Source organism: Myodes glareolus, chromosome 26, assembly GCF_982192425.1.
Source record: "Myodes glareolus chromosome 26, mMyoGla1.1, whole genome shotgun sequence".
In the NCBI taxonomy this organism is placed as follows: domain Eukaryota; kingdom Metazoa; phylum Chordata; class Mammalia; order Rodentia; family Cricetidae; genus Myodes; species Myodes glareolus.
Window position 1 is genome coordinate 26,818,776 of NC_142051.1, and position 17,899 is coordinate 26,836,674.

Sequence of the window (17,899 nt, forward strand, 5' to 3'; positions counted from 1 at the left end):
TATCTATAAGTTCTTTTCATATAAAATGGTGACTCTCAACTTTTGGTTTCTACCCTTTGATAGTTGATCAACCCCTTTATAGGGGATCTACTAAGACCTCCAAAAGAGACAGCTATTTACATTATGACTCATAACACATTAATGTGTAATGGTATGTTTTGACCTTACAGCATTTGTAATTTTATTTTGGTAAAATTGCATTATTTTCATTTTATTAACTTAAATTAGTAAACATATACCAGTGAAATATGGAATAGTAGTATTTTTTAATATATCCAAAAGTCATAGGAATAGATGTTTGTCTTCTGAGTTTCACATAAGGGTATCTATTTTGTTTTCACTTGTTATTGCAACTTTCTTATTATTTTATTTTTTGTCAATAGAGTTGTACATGTATTCATGAAATATGACCATATTCACCTGCTATTCCTTATATATTACTACCAAAATATCCACTCCCCACTTTATGCCTTCCTTTTTAGCTTATAACTAATTAAATTTAATTACTCTCACCCATACATGCATCAGTATGGCACAAGACATTAGAACATAAGAAATCAACCAGTGGTCATAGGCTCAACAACAATAAATAATTCTTCATGCATAACTGCCATGAGTTCCTGAATGTATGGGACGTTGTATCAGGAATATGACATTTGCGAGCATCTCTCCCCAACTTCTGACTCTTGCTTTTCTTCCTCTCTTCTTTTTCAGTGGAACCTGAGCTCTTTCCTGGAGGGAGGAAAGAGGGTGATGAACATTTTTCAATTTGAGAAAGGAGTCTCTTATTCGTAACAATTTAAAGAGCTTACATCTTTCCTTGATTGTTGTACACTGCAAAAACCATTTTTCTCTGACCTGGGTAGTAGCAGTTCAGTTCTATGGGCATAAACAAATATTCAGAAGTCAATTTAACAACTTGACCATTCAGCAAAATAACAATAGCCAGTTATACCCTAGAGCCTATGACCTCACCACCCATATGCTTTTAATCTAATATTACAGTGCCAGACTTGAAATTCCATTCTCTGTGAAATCCCTAAGTGTAATCTCAAAATTGTTAGTTATGCCATAAAAGTCAAGCCACTATGATGCCAGTGGGCACATCTTGCCTGGAATATCAGTATTGTGACATTCAGGCTCTAATGCTGAGCATGATCATTGTTTTTTTTTTTCTCTACTAAAAGATTTCAAAATTCTTCCTGTCCTATAGGAGCTATTCAGTGGGAAGGGAGTTTCCTGGTTCATTTGAGATTGATTTCTTCATGTCTTATTACCAAAATGTGTGTTGTCATCAACAATAAGTTCTTACCCTGTGTTTATGGTAGTAACCAAAGGCAAAGACCATAGCCTGTATGTTTTTGGTGTAGTATGGGCCTCCATCGCGATAAAGCAGTATAGCAAGTGTTCCATGTCTTATATAGAGATTTTTATTAATAACCTATTTTTATGGGAGTGACATTTTCCACCCATGCATGATACTTTTATCGTAACATTTCATTTAAAGTGATACAATGACATTAGTTTGCTAACTAGTAAGTTTTCACAAGGCTCTTTCATAAATCTCAAAGTTTTGTTAGCTCACTGAATATTCCTTTCTCTTCCCAGGTCCCTGCTTAATAATCAGGTCTTCAGTGCACTTCTTATTCTTTCATATCACCTGTATTGTTAAAAATAAAAGATTAGAAGTTGAGCAATGGGAGTGGAATGTCTCAATCAGGAAGAGAAATGGGACTGTGTGGGGAGTTATGGATGGTGGAAAAGGCTATCCAAAAGGAGGGGTATATAAAAGTCAGATGGAAGATTGCCATCTCACAACCCAGTTGAAAACATAATTGGGTGAACTGAGGAGACATGTGATATGTAGTTTTTATTGTTATTTGTCTATTTGTTATTGCTATTATTTACAAGGTCTTTTGCCAGTTGAGGATGAATCACCATACCACTTTAAGACTAACAAAAAATTTGTTTATAGGTCAAGACTTTTATTATATTTTCAACATTCTGCTACATATAAGAGAGAATTATTCAATTATTTTCAGGGGAAACCACCCTTGAGTTTGGAACATTGCTATTGCTTTTGCTCTGATGAAAGTACTCTGAAATTTCTGACCTGTAGATACCACGTCCCTAGCCATGTATTTCCTCTGTTCATGGCCTTATCAAGATGCGGTAATGAGAATTCACAAGCAAAGAAGGCAAAGAAGTTATAGACAAATGGCTTTGACTTTATATTTTTCCCAAATCTACTACATCCTGTCTCTGTTGGTGCTATAGTACTCCAAAGTCTTCAATTATTTTGATTTGGCTTTGTAATCAGTTTAATTATGGATATTGATTTATAGAAAATATTAATTATAAGTGGATTCATTATAAGTGGAGGTAGAAGTGCCCATTATCTTTTAATTTAATATTGTTTGCTTATTTTCATAGTTAAAGATGAAATTTACTTTCAGAGTTTCAAACTTGAGCTCAGATGTTATTTTACATATAACAACATAAATGTTATTTAATTTCATGACATTTCAATTTGTAATTCTGTAAGTTAGAAAATTATCTATGACACACACTTATTGTGAGGATTAACTAAATCCATATATAAATTGCTTGAGGCACTGGTTCCTTTACTCCTTTAGAGTAACAAAATTCAGAAATTTAATTTAGTTCTCGCAGCATGTATTAATCAGGGATGATAACCCCACGTCTTGCATAATTACTAACCTTGCTGTTAATACAAAAATATCTTCTCAAGTTGTCCATGCATGTGTGGAAGAAACTATAAAATACATCAGAAAAGAAAAAAGGACAAATTCAGAAATATCACAGAGAATTTGCCTTCCACTCACACAGATACTGGCTGAACATATTGGCAGCTCGGCAAATAAGTACGGATAGTCCTACCTGATGCAGCCACTTAAGGTACCATCTCTAATAAGTCACAATTGTGTAGAAGTGGAGCTCTAATTACTTGAATGCCTCCCTTCAGCACAAACTGGTTCCTGAAATATCTTTGGAATTGGCTCATTGACTACACTCAGTGCTCTGCTAAGAAAAAATGCCAAGGAAGAATTGGCTGCTAAGCAAATTGTAGTTTGATTACTTTTTTTTTTACAGAAATGTTTATTGAGTTTAAACCCTTTAAATAGTTTCTTTTTTACAACAAAATGCAAGTGTTAGTAAAAGAAAAAAATACATCTACCTGCAGATATTCAGCATCTGTGAGGCATTGGTTTTCTCATCCTATTTTGATTCCTTCCTATAGAATTTATGCTTGTTATGAGCTTATTGAATTGACAGCTTGAATTGTGTTAGAGATGTTAAGTGATTAATGCTCATGTCCCCTGTAATATCTGTATTCCAAAATATGCCCTGTCCCCAAATAGGACATCTTCTGATTACAAAGAGATGGAAGACCCTCAATGTATGTTTTGTGAGTAGAGCATCTTAGATGAAACTCAAATACAGTGAAGATGAGGCTTAAATTATTTGAATACATAGTGAGATTCATGGAGATCAATAATACACCCCCTCCACGTTTTATGTCTATGCACAAATTTTAAGATGAATAGATACGGACTGGAAAATTAATATAGCTTTTAAGTTTGTGGCACGGTGCTTAGCTAGTACCAATAACACTGAGTTCTCTGACTTTGTGGTAGGAGGGTATGCATAATGACTTTTTGTGGGAGAGCAGTTTGTTCCACATGAAACTGCATGATGGAGTCATGGAAGTTTAAAGACTCTCAACCAAATGTATCCTAGATACAAATTCCTTGAGCCGGAGGAATGAACCATGATTTCAGAAGCAACAAACAAAACAATGGATAAGTAAAAAATGTATTAAGCTTCACAATTCATCAAGGAAAAGAAGCTTGAAAGTGACTTCCTTGAGGTCACTTGAAAATGTTCCAAAAGAAAATCATCTTGAAACACTTACAAGGTACATACACCCAGTTTCTAATGCTGTCAATTTAAATAACACAATCACTGTTCCAAAAGAATAATTAGAGAAACAAATCAACCACATATATTTTGCTTCCTTGGAGAGTTTCCAGCTGAAAACCAATCTAAGCTTCACAAAGTAAGAGCATTTAACTTGCAAGAAATCTCATAATTTGGCCTCACGTTTTTAAATTGAACATTTTCTTATAATAATTTAAGAGTCTCTAGGAGCTAAAATTAAAAAAAATGATCAAAAGTAAATTTTAAAAAGACGGTGGATTTCTTGGTAGATAGAACTGTGGTTCAGTCATCAACCAAAATGAGCACACCTCTCAATATTACCAGATTAATAAGGATGGTAAAACCGATTTGTTATCATGCTAAATGGGTAATCATAAGTAACACTTCCTACTGATAGCTCTAGACCAGGCCTGTAACTACAACTCGACTTTATCAGTCTTTCTGTATGCCATACTCACCCCCTCCTGTTACAGAGAGAGGTCTGGGTAAGGAGACAAGTTTTATTTAGTGAATACAGAAAGCTTCCACAAGCAAAGATAATTCCTTAGGAGTGTGCCACCAGCTCAGTTCTCATGGTGCCTTTGGATAGCTGTAGGGGAAAGATAATTCCTGTTGCCTTGAAATTGAATTAGAAGGCATCTTCTTATGAACTTTTTGAAACCTATTTCCTAAGGTGGATAGCTTTCCCAGCCTTGATGCAAGGGAGAGGAGCTTGGTCAAGCCATAACCAAGCAATGCTTTCTTGATTCTCATAGTACGCCATACCCCTTCCGAATGGAGGTGGTGGGGGAACAGTAGGAGAGAAAGTGGGGAAACTGTGACTGGCATGTAAAACAAAGTTTAAAAGTCATTTTAGTACCCATACATGTGCAGAAAATGCCTAAGCAAAATAAGCGTAGAAATAGCCATCAGAGAGAATACAGAAATGTTGGGGTAGGCTGCTTGTTAATTTTTCTGGCTGCCCAGACTCCTGAAATAATCACACAGAAACTTTGTTATTTGCAATACTGTTTGGCTAATAGCTTAATCCTATTTCAGGATAACTCTTATATTTTAAACTGACCCATCTCCATTAATCTGTGTATTGTCATTTGGCTGTGGCTTACCAGGTAAAGTTCTGTCTGGCTTCTGTCTCTTGACTCCACCTTCTTCCTTTCAAGCCTATGTACATTTACCTAACACTGTGACCCATTTAAAGGTCTTTTGTTTTTATTATCTGAATCTGTAATTATTTTCTGACCAAAAACATCTCTTCATTTCATTTTTTTTAAGCAGACATGGCTAGACCCAGTCCAACATGGAGGAATCATATTTACTGCCTCTGAGATTGCCCAGTTGGAGCCATACTCACCGCCTCAACTCAGGGAAGCACCGTGCAACATATAAACCCCCCCCCCCTTTTTTTTTAAAATTTGAGTAAAGGTAACTATGCCATGCAAAGCACAGCCTAGAAATATCTCTGTGTATGATAGCAAGAATCCACCATACTCTCCTGCTTTGGCACGCCTAGTAGACCTGTTTCTGTTGCCTTCCCAGGAAGGGAACTCTGAACCATGGGCATGGTCTCAGCTACTTTTCTCTCAACTCTGAGTGGGCACACAAGCACCCAGACCCACAAATGCCATTTAAATGCTCGTTCTCCTGAAAAAGCCAAAACAGATTGTTCTGCCATTATGAAACCACACTTTTTTTTTTTTATGCTTTTCTGCTACCACTGAATCAGGAAGACCTCTCTTAAAAGAGCTGCGGCTGCCTGCCAGCAAAGTGCTGGCTACCAAGAAACTGCACTTAACTCTTCCTTTTTGCCTAATTTTTTTTCAAGCTCTCTCAGGTTTTAAGTGGATTTAGTTGCCCCACGTTGGGGCCAATTAGTTGTAGGAAGGCCATTTGAGTGTTCCCAGCTGCTCAGACCTGAAATAACCACATAGAAACTGAAAGCAAAATTGTATGTGTGTTTTTGTATATAGGCCTATCACACAAAACAGGTAAGTTTATGAAAATAATTTCAAGGTAGCTTCAGACATTTATTCATGACCAGTGACTATTATCTTCATTTTGGAGATTTTATATTCTACTACACCCTGAGAAGAAAAATGGCAGAATAGTTTTATTCCTAAATTCAAATCCTGTTGCTAAATGTCAGCACCTGTATATCCTAAAGTGAGTCCCTTATTCCCTGTTATCCCTTATTGTCTATTTTCTAATAAAAAGACAATTTCTTTTGCTGCATTGTTAAATTGAGGGGAATAATAAGTGTGATATCATAAGCCTCAGTACTGGCTCTTAGGGTAAGCACTATAGCCTGCTGGTAAACATTGAAGGACATGGTATCATTGGAAATTCTTATAAAAGGGAATATTTATTGTTTTGTTAATATATATTTGTATGTGTGTATCTGTGTGTGTGTGTGTACTATTTTAACATTTGCCCTTAATACAAAGTGAAAAAGGATGCCAGTAAAATCTAAAGCATCACCGACAACATGAATTTGCAGTCTATGCGAGGACACTCTATGGACAAATTTGTTACATATAATCGGATACAAACTGACAAAGTAATTATGATGTGCAGACCACACTCTTCCTCCATTCCTTTTATTGCTATAATGCATATAGGAAAAAATAATGGAAAGTCAAGTAGCAGTGAGACACACATTTAATCCCACCACTCACTTGGAAAGCATAGGCAGGTATATTGCTATGAGTTCTAAACCTGTCTGGTTTACAGAGCAGGTTCTAGGACACCCAAGGCTACACAGAGAAACCCATCTTGGAAAAACAAAATAAAACAAAAGAAAACATCTAAAAAGGAATGTGAATGGAACATTTGAGGACCCAAGTCCCTTTTTCCACAAATATATTTTGTGGAACATTGAAAACATTTATTTTCAATGAAATTTCTAAGAATATAAAAAAATATTATGAGGGGATTATGTAAATTGTTTAAGGCAGAAGAATAGAAGTTAAAGCACAAGGGATATCATTCTGTCTTAAAAGAAACTACTGGGGGCTGGAGAGATGGCTCAGAGGTTAAGAGAACTGACTGCTGTTCTGGAGGTCCTGAGTTCAATTCCCAGCAACCACATGATGGCTCACACCCATCTGTAATGAGATCTGGTGCCCAGAACACTATATACTAATAAATAAATTTAAAAAAAAACAAAAAACAAAATACAGAAAAAAAACTACTGGCTGTTTTGAAAGCCAGGCCTGTGTCTAAGCTCCTTCACATGCAGTACAAGAGACAAGAGTGGTCATTTATTCCACAACAGGACAGTTATCTATTTATCTATCTATATCTATCTATCTATCTATCTATCTATCTATCTATCTATCTATCTATCTATCTATCTATTTTTATATCTATATCTATATATTAGTTATAATTAAAGTACATTAACACATCTTTTCTAAACACAGCACATTTGAGTTTTTTGCAAGTATTGTTTTAGACTTCATATGATTCCAAACACATTTTTCAGTTATAACAGTATTCTAAATTATATATTTCCTTCTTCCATGAAACGTGCCACGGGAAATACTTTCTTTGCTTTCTTTCTTTTTAACAACCCTAAATAACAGCTCTGAAAGTTGGCTGAGGAAAAGTCTCTCAATTTACTGAAACATTCCTTAGCTCCCTGCCTGTTCTTGGACAATGTAATGTCAGTGAAGATTTGGAAAGCTAACATTTTTAATTATTCCTTTACAAAAAGTTATACAATTTCAAAAAGAGATTAGACATTAATAATAAAATGGAAAGTTATTTTGAAGAGTATCCTTACATCAATTATCCTTTTTGTCTTACAGGAGATCTGTCAATCCATGCCTCTGCTTTGCTCTACGTGTCGATAGATGTGGCTGCAAAGATAAGGCCACCCACAGCAAAGATTTGTTTTCTCTCTCCATCTGTTTGGCATGCACTGTGTCGATTTTGAAAAAAAAAATTCTGCCCTCAGTGGAACAGAATGTTTGGTAATACATCTATCATATTTTTTTGATTTATCTCTGAGTCATTTTGTCCATATGCCTACCAGGATTGTGAGCTCACAAAAAGGCTTCAGAAATGGAATCGTCTTCACAAAAACAAAGATGAGAGTTAATGAAAACATTGTATTTGTCATGAAATTGTTCCTTAAATACCAATTAGCAGTGGGGGTATGTGACCAACTTGGAGAGGCAGAAGGCATTGCTACGATCACTGTCTAATCAGGGCAGCGTTCCTCGAGTGGGGGTGTTTACCTGTGCCTGTGAATGAGTAATTCAAACAGTGTTGTGGAAGAATATTCAGCCTCATGAAATGTTTGTATCTGCAATGCCAGGTTGAGGGAATCTGATTTAATTACATGCTGTTTCCTTTCAAGTACATTTGAAACTTATGTTCGTGATTAATTTTCAATAATAATTTAGCATCAGATGAATCTTTGAAAGGTGGACTAGGAGTGTATATATAATTCAGAAATGACTTAAACCTATATATTCATTGATGCACCAAAGTTTTTGCCTTTTTTTGTTTTTAGTGGTTTCTTTCTTTCATCACTGGTATTTAATTACTGTACTTACATTGAAATTCATCATATGTAGCCTTGGTATAGATTTATATTGCTGCTTCTAGTTGTATTACTATTATTAAGTATCAAATATTCTCATTACATGATCTTGATAAGAAACTAGAGTATACAAAAATAAGCCCAACTCTTCTAATTACTTAAATTCCATTTAAAATTTCCAAGAATACTAAAAGGGCTTTTTAACAATACTTGTTACTTCTCTGTCACTGTAACCTAGCATGACTGATACATGATTTTATCTGTTTAAGACATAATTGTAAGTTTCTTGGTAGCAGAACCTCTTAAATTAATGCTTCTGGAACTTCCAAAGTACTTCCCCAAGTGTCTTTTATTCTGTAAGTACATGATAATGGGCAGGTGATGTCACTGTGAAATTAGCTGAATCTTTAGAAGTAGACATTATCAAGCTCTACCACACTCATTCTGCTTTGGTTTCAAGCAACTTTCTTTCTTCACCTGAAAGAATGATTTTCGACAAAGACTCTCTTGAGCTCCCATCTAAAATTTAATCAGCTCTAGGAAGAAAGTTAATGGGCTCCCTTTTCTCTCTCTGCCTCATTTTAAGCATTCATTTCTATGTACACAACAGGAAAAGATAAATTTGAAATGTTTAGTATTGTAGCTCAGTCTGAATGTACTTTTTTCAAGTGGTTTAGCAATTCACTACATTTCCAACTTAACTTCCTATCAAGTCGTATGATTACATGGCAGTGTTTTCTAAAAGCTTCTCTATATGATTAGAAATTGGAAGTAGATAATATAAACTCAAGGCTGGTTAAGTCACTTTCCTTTGTGTGTATTTCAATATATGTTCATTTCTCGTAAAAATCTTTGCACAAATTTAGGTGCCATTAAATACATGTGCTTGTGTTGAGATAATTTTGAACTGAATTTATGTATTATTTTTATATGTGACTTTTAATATATTTAACATCCCCTCAAATTGTACCATTCTGCATTTCTCCTACTAAAACACTTATTATGTCTCTACAGGCCTCAACTTTATCCATACCCCAATTATAAGCATGATATAGCATCAAAACTTTATCCTATTGATCAAAACTCAGTCTCATTGAAATATTGCACATAGGATTTATATTAATGCAAGATATTTCCGTCTGTCAGTGCCCTGAACCTATTTTTTGATTTTTGATTTTAAAAAATTGAACAATACCTCAGATTCATAATTCCAGAATTCATTTTCTCTAAGATGATTTCTTTATTTCACAAAAATTTGGTAGTTGGGCTTGATTTTATTATTAACAGTATCTTAATACAGAAACTAATATAGATAGTGAACATGCCTTTAATTTCTATCTGAAAGGAACTGACGGTTATTTATACATTTGCATATATACATACCGATAACAGTTATCATATATGTTTGTCATATGAGCCAGGAAATTACAGGTTCTTGATTTCTTATTCAAGATTGAATTAAGGTCCACAAAGATGGCAAAGTGTTAAGGAAGTGTCATTTACAGCAAGCTGTAGTCAGGTACACTGCCAATGATGACAGGGAACCATGTAAGTGACAAAACTCAAGGACCCTCGTTTATTTCCAGAGTATCCTCTTTACTTGGTTCATGAAGAATGGTTGTTTGCTAAAAATCAGAGTACAGGCAGTTCTCTGGTTTAATTGAGACCTTTGAATTAGTTAGGGTTTGATGACTGTCATGACCCTTCTCCTGTAGCATCAGATTTTAGTTACATATACACAGAACTGTGTGCAAACATAAGACAGTAAAAGTAGAGATTCTCCTTAAACCTGGATAAACAATTATACTTTATTGCTCATGAGCCCAAATCATCTCACTGCCCATCCAACATGTGTTCAAATCAAAATGGGACTTTATATGGGGCTTTAAAGAAGTAACTCATTTAATTTGTTTATGTCAGATACATAAAGTGTGAGTCTATGCAGGTGAGGGTTCCAATGCTAATTATTTTCTTAGTTCTATCTTACAAAGATGAGTGAATGTTTAGCACAAGTCTAACAGAGTCACAGATGCCTACTTGCTCCTTTTGCTTGCTTGACTCAGCAGAATTTAGGACGCAATTTTAAACATCTAAATTTCTTGTTCCTATCAAATATATTTCAAAATATATATAATCATATAATTAAATATAAGATATAAAGAATTAGTGGTTATTCAAGTGGGATAAAGGCATTATCTTTTTTCAAAACCAAATAGCACTGAAATAGTAGAATAATCTTAAATTAACATGAAGTTAGAGAAAATTCCAAGTTTGTTACAGTGGATAAAATTGTATGCATATTTTAACTAGAACAGTCTAGGATGAAAGAGACAGACCCATGTCAAATAATGTGAACTATTGTCATGCATTGAAACAGTAGGTTGGAAGATGGAGAATCTGGAAGATTTTATCATGTAACTTTAGGATAAATTGGTTGTTTCTACTTCGTAGGAAAACATAGTTTAATTCTTGAACAGAAAAGGGAGATATGTGAAACTGGAACACATGACATAAAATCCATGAAGAACTGATAATAGTTAAAAAAAAGAAAAGAAAAAAATAATCATCAGAAAGCTTCCTCTTGCAGCAGGTGGGAATGAATGAAGAGACCCACAGTCAGACAATGCACAGAGAGTGAGAGAGCTTGTACCTCTCAGCCTTAATAGAATGTCTTCAATCAATCCCTCCCTTCATGGTTTAAGAAATCCTGTGAAAGAGGAAGCAAAAAAAATGCTGTAGGAAATTCTACAGACAGTAGCTTTTACGTTACCTGCCCACTTGGGCATGGCCTCCTATGTTTCTGCCCTCTATGACGATCTGAACTATCTTGACCAAGAATATAGTACTTTATTAACATATGGAAATTATTATATTACTATTGAACAAAATTATGGAATGATACTATATTATTTTTGTAACTACATTTAAAGATATTTTTCCTCTAGATGTATACAATTTACTTACTAGAAAAAATCTTCATCTCATTGTTTTAGACCACATTATGACTTATAATGCATTTAAATTGTTGAGTGAAGCATTTAAAGCTAATTACACATAATTTATATTTTAATTATGAAACTAAGAAATGATCTAAGTAATTATTATGCTTATTTCCAGGTACTAATAATGGGAATGATTGAAATATTTAATTTATGATTACAAAACTCAAATGTTGAACAAACATGGGTGAACTACATTTTTTATGAGCCAAAATCTGTAACAATGCATTATGATAAATATATCTTTTACATACAATGAGACTATAACTTTTTCTGAACTTCACAGCCAGAGTTCACAGCCAGAGTTAACAGTACAATGTTAGATCACTTAAAAAATAAAACTGTTATCCTTCTACACACTTGGCCCATTCATTTAATCTGCCTGTAAGAGTACAGGCAACATTCAGTCTTACTCATTGGATTTCCCATGTAATTCCCTTTTACAACCTAAGATAATGTACACCTATAATCTTAAATTGTATACTCTCTCTTGTCGCTGACAATACATATGAACAACGCATATAAATTTGTAAATGTGTTATAGTATTCATTTGATGAAAAGTTAAAATAAGCTGAAAGTAACTTTATAAAATAAATATCCACTATAAATTCTGGAAGCAGGATCCTCATATTGTTTGGTAGTACTGTTAGATTAAATTATACAAAGGGGAAAATTTTGATTTTTGTCCTTAAAGTGGCACTGACACGTAATTATTGACTCTGATTCTATTATTAATATTTTTGAATCTATATAAAAGCTTTATATGTTCAATTCATATGACATATTTACACTATTAACAAAAAAAGGCTATGCACAAGTTCATTCAAGTATCATTCACAATAGCTAGAAAAAAGAAACAGCACAGAAGTCTAGAATAGGTAAACAGATGATAAGTTCATTTAAATCTGTTTGCCTCCAAAAAGGATTTGCTTGTATTTGGAGACGAAGGCATGGAAATGGAGGATGTATGTCAGATAAAAATCATGTGATCTTACTTGTTTGATTAAAATAAAAAGTTGAAGTTTGAGATGTGCTCAGTAGAATACTACCCATTAACCACAGCCAGGGAAACCTGAGAGGAGGGACAGCCAGGAGGGAGACTGAGACTTAGGAACACAGCTGGATAGCTCGAATAATTTCTAATTATCTCTTTCACAGCAAGGTAACTGTGATTGACAATATGCAATTGAATATTCTGAACAACTACTACAGAGGATTTTTAATATTTACAGCACAGAGAAGTATTTATTTGTGAGGTGAGAGGAAATATCATCTATCAAAATGTGATCATTCATTCAACATTTTATACATTTTAAAATATTGCATTACTCTGCACAAATAATATAATTATATATAAATCAAAACAAAATACTTGTAGAAGCGGCAATCCTGACTCAGTACTTCTGTCACAGAAGTTTTTGTTTTGGATCTGGAAATTAAATATTACAAAAGAATTATTGATTTTATGTCACCTCAAATAATTTGTAAAATATTCTAAGTCTACTTAAACACCAATGAATTCGTGTCAATAATATGCAATAAATCAGAAAATCTCCTGTGAATAAAAATTTTTCAATCACTACTCCAAATTATGTTTTATCTCAGTAATTCTCCAGTTTTAGTTTTATACTTTAAAAACTTACTTTGAAGTATCTTAATCCTTTAATTCTGGGGATCAGAGCTTGTGAAATCCTATGGGGCGAATGCACATATGGCAAACACCAGACTTAATGTTAGACTGTAAATCACTTTTAGAATTATTTAAATATCCCATGTAAATCTACCTAGCTGCACATACTGAATTTGTGCTTTTAGTCTATAAAAACATAATTCCAATGCTCTGACATTTATTCATTTTTCATGACATGTCGCTGTTATTCAACACTTAATTTACAGGTCTGAGCACAAACACATGGGCTTGCAGATGTTCGATTCTTCCATACCGATCTCTAATTGAATGTTAATGAAAGAAGAAAGAAAGAATTATGAGCTATTTAATTTAGACTTTTTTTGCATAAATATTGTTATTAAAGTGCATGAAACTTTCTAAGGGTTTTAGCCTCAACTCTTATATATTCTCATTAAATTTGGAATGTCTATATAATCCATGAAAAGAGAAAGATAGGTAGGAAGAGGTAAGGAACTCTTAAGGGATCGGGGATAGTAAATACAAGTGATTAGAAAAGAAAATTGGGATCAATGGGTAAGGAACATTAAAGGGAGATATCCAGCATTAGGGCAGAATGTGAGGTGAAGGAGAGATAACTAATATAAGGGTATTATAAAATGTCATATGGAAATATATATAGTATAGGCTTCTTCACATCTACAAGGGTTTGATTGTAGTTACCTATACAGGGAAGTGTTTTCTCCATTAAAATATAGGCTTCCAAATCAGGTGTCCAATGCATGGTATGGGATATCTCCTATTTACTTGTTGGCCAGAGGTTTGGCAGAAGACCTCCAAATTGTACAAAATATTTCCACTGCTTTGGTTTACAGTCCTAACTTAAAAACTACACCCTCCAGGAGAAGATGCAACTCCCATTGGCTATAGGACATGGAGAAAACCAGTTATTAATTATTGCCTATTTCTTCTACACTATCAAGCTTCCATACTACTGGGAAATGTTATCTTGGCTGCAGAGGGCCTCTTCAAAAATATAAACCAGCTATTAACTCCAATGAAGGCCACCCTGGTAAGAAATGCCATGGGTTATGTTATGGGTTATCCAATTAATTTCTGATTGGATTTAGGCCACAATCTAAAGCATAGTTAATAAAAACTGAGAGACAGAAATTGGGGTCCAACCTGAAGATTCAAAAAGCAAACCAACCAGCCACTGACTTTTACCTTGACCTTAGACTGAAATGGCAATCCTGCCTCCAGGAATATCAGAATGAGACTGTGTCCGAGAGCTGTCTCCTCTCACTATATAATCCTCTCTAGGGCTGTGATTAAAGGCATACACCAGTGGGATTAAAGGCATGCACCACTTTGTTTCTATTTCAACTAGTGTGGCTACTGGGATTAAAGGTGTGTGTTACCACTGACTTGTCTGTATGACTGACCTGTGGGGCTGTTTTACTCTCTGACCCCAGGTAAGTTTATTGATTAGAATACACATGAAATGTCACTACAAAGAACCTATAGTTGGTAAGTTCAGAAACATCAAGTGTGAAATTAACATTATTATTATTCTAAAATGACATAGTCTCAAACTCAGCTCAAAATTAGCATCTGAATATCTAAAATGTAGCTCTCAAACTTCATCAGAGAAGTTTCTTTGTGCAGTGAACAAGGTTAAGACAATACCCCTCAACTGGTCAAAGTGCATAGACTGTGTGCTGAGGAGTGCTCAACCTCAATAGGACAGCTATATCACACTACACTGAGACTCAGAAGACATTATGGAAAACAGGATGGAAACACTGAAAAGCCAGAGATCAGTGACACCCAGAGTAGAAAGTATATTCTAGAAATGACAAGACCATTCCACCCACAAATGTGCAACAACTAATGACTTTCTGTACCAGATCTTTGCAAAGACCAACGTAGCCAACATTCTAAGATGGAGGAAAAACAAGTTAATGAGCACCCACCACTAATTGAGAAGTTATGGACAGCTGATGGCTTCAGGGAGGAGGAGATTGAGTGTTTTTTAAGGAAAGAGCCTCTGGCAGCTGCTTCAGTGATTGGCCCCATATGCAGTCATAGATTAGCAACACAAGCTAAAGACTATGGTTATTTAAGTAAAAGAGGACCTTTAATTGGATGGGCAGGGAGACACGTATGGGAAAAGTTATGAGATGTTTTAATGAATATAATCAAAATAGTCTTTTTTACATTTTCAAAAATTAAAAAACTAAAATGGCAAATGTAAAAGACTATTGTAAATCTTTATAGCCATTCATTCATAAATAATATGCGGATATACATTTTTAGGTATGCAGATACGCTGAATTAGTGAATTAAGCATTAAATAAAATTAATTCAAAGAAAATAAGTTGTAGGTAGTATGTTAGTAATAGTTACTAATCAACCTGCTGCCTTCTTACAGATCACTCATAAACTACTTTCACTACTCTAGTATTAGCACTCTAGTCTAAAGGTTGAATTAATTGATCATCTATTACTTCTCTGCTCCCATACTGAAGAACATCTCAGTACACCAAAGTCATGATTTGATTCATAATATTGGAAAGATACTGAATAAAAATTTTCTCAATTTCAAAATTAATGAGCAAATTAGAGAGAAAAGAAATAGGGAAGCTCAGAGGGAGATGTAGCACTAATAATAAAAATCTAGAGACAGGTATTAGGGGTCGAAGTGAAGATCAGAAAAACAAAGCAGTCAAACCACTAGAGAACTCTTACCTCTACAAAATCTTCAGCCTGAAAGAGAGCAAGGTCCTGTCTCCTCCAGTCTTATATTCCTCTCTAGTGATGGGATTAGAGACGTACACCACCACCGCCTAGCCTCTATGGCTAACTAGTGGGTGCTGAAATTAAAGGTGTGTGCCACCACTGCCTGGCCTATATGGCTGACTAGTATGGCTGTTTTGCATTCTGATCTTTAGACAGATTTTATTTATTAAATTACAAATAAAATATCACTACAGAGAGAAGGAAATTAATTCTAATTAATTGCTCTTAATTTACTGGATCTATATGCACACTTGCAAATTAGAATAGTTTTCAAAGTTTGCAACTGATAAATAGATATGGGATTTAGTACAAAAATACATTTAGGAAGCATGTATGCAATGCAGAATAAGCTAGTAACATTGAGTCCCCTAGAAAGCTATAGCTTTCCATATTCCACCCTCTTAAGTTTTATTATTATCTAATTTGTTTTCTTCATTATTCTATTGATCAGTTACTTTGTTATAGTAATTGCACACTCGTGATTAGATACTTTTGACATGTAGATGTAACCTGAAATGAAACTGCTTCAAGCAATATCACACTCAATGTCACCTTATTTCCACCTATAACAATTTGAAACTCAGTTTCCAATGTTCACATGTAGATTTTGAAAGGATGATACTTACCTACATCATCACCAAGTATTCAAATATTGGTGATAAGATCATTATACACTATACATGCAAAAATCTCTTAGCACAGTAGAGACTCAACCATGATGCAGACTTTATAGACTTCAGCCATCTTTTAATGGTTCATTTTGGTTCTCTACTCTACTAGCAATACTTATTACCAATTCAACATGGCCATGCTTTCTGTCAATATATATTAGTTTATATTTTATACAATTTTGAATAGAGAAACATGCAATGACTAAAACTGGAACATTAGTCTACTTTCAGAAAACATTACATTTAAGTAGAAAACAAACTAACATGAGTGACTCTAAAATGTGTAGCATAAAACGTAATAAGGGATATGCAAGTAAAAAAAAATATGAGTTTTAGAAATGACTTTGGAATTTTTTTCCTTATTTATTTATTTAAAGAATTTCCACTTCCTCCCCTCCTCCCAATACCCTCCCACTCCCCCCACTCCCTCTCCTCCTCCCTCACCATTCCCAAGAGCAGTCAGAGTTTCCTGCCCTGTGGGAAATCCAAGTTCTTCCCCCCTCCCTCCAGGTCCATGAAGGTGAGCATCCAAACACGCCAGGATCCCCAAAAGCCAGTCCATGCAGACAAACAAGACCCAGTGCCATTGTCAATGGCTTCTCAGTCAGCCCCCATGTCAGCCACATTCAGAGAATCCGGTTTGATCACATGCTCGTTCAGTCCCAGTCCAGCTGGCCTTGGTGAGCTCTCATTAGATCAGTCCCCTTGTATCAGTGGGTGAACGCACCCTTCGCGGTCCTGACTTCCTTTTTCATGTTCTCCTTCCTTCTGCTCTTCATTTGGACCTTGGGGGCTCAGTCCAGTGCTCCAATGTGGATCTCCGTCTCTATCTCCATCCATCCTCGGATGAAGGCCTCCTCTGATTTTGCTTTTCTTGCTCACGATCTCCCTCCCTCTGCTTCTCATTTGGATCTACGTAGTTAAGTCCAGTGTTCCAATATGTGTCTCTGTCTCTATCTCCATCCATCGACATATGAAGGTTCTATGGTGATATTCAGGATATTCATCAGTATGGCTATGGGACAAGGCCAGTTCAGGCACCCTCTCCTCTGCTGCCCAGAGTACAATCTGGGGACCTCTCCTTGGGCCTTGGAACCCCTTCAGAATCAAGTCTCTTGCAAACCCTAAAATGGCTCCCTTAGTTGAGATATAAACTTCCCTGCTCCCATAACCATTCTTCCTCTCCCCACCCCCATTCCCCCAAGCCATCCCCAATCCTCCCCCTCTCCCCTCTCCCTAACCATCTTCCCTTACTTCCATCCCCCCACCCCCGTGCACCCAAGTTTGCCT

At 35.2% G+C, this 17,899-nt stretch overlaps 1 long non-coding RNA gene across 1 annotated transcript; it reads right to left on the minus strand.

Annotated features, from left to right (window-relative positions):
- Window positions 1–375: 375 nt before the first annotated feature.
- LOC146889781 (uncharacterized) lies at window positions 376–7,810 on the minus strand. The gene is made up of 4 exons (XR_014999651.2): window positions 7,745–7,810; window positions 2,722–2,776; window positions 813–879; window positions 376–732 (listed from the first exon to the last, which is right to left on the minus strand). It is a non-coding gene; the product is annotated as an uncharacterized LOC146889781 (long non-coding RNA).
- Between the last annotated feature and the right edge of the window lie 10,089 nt (window positions 7,811–17,899).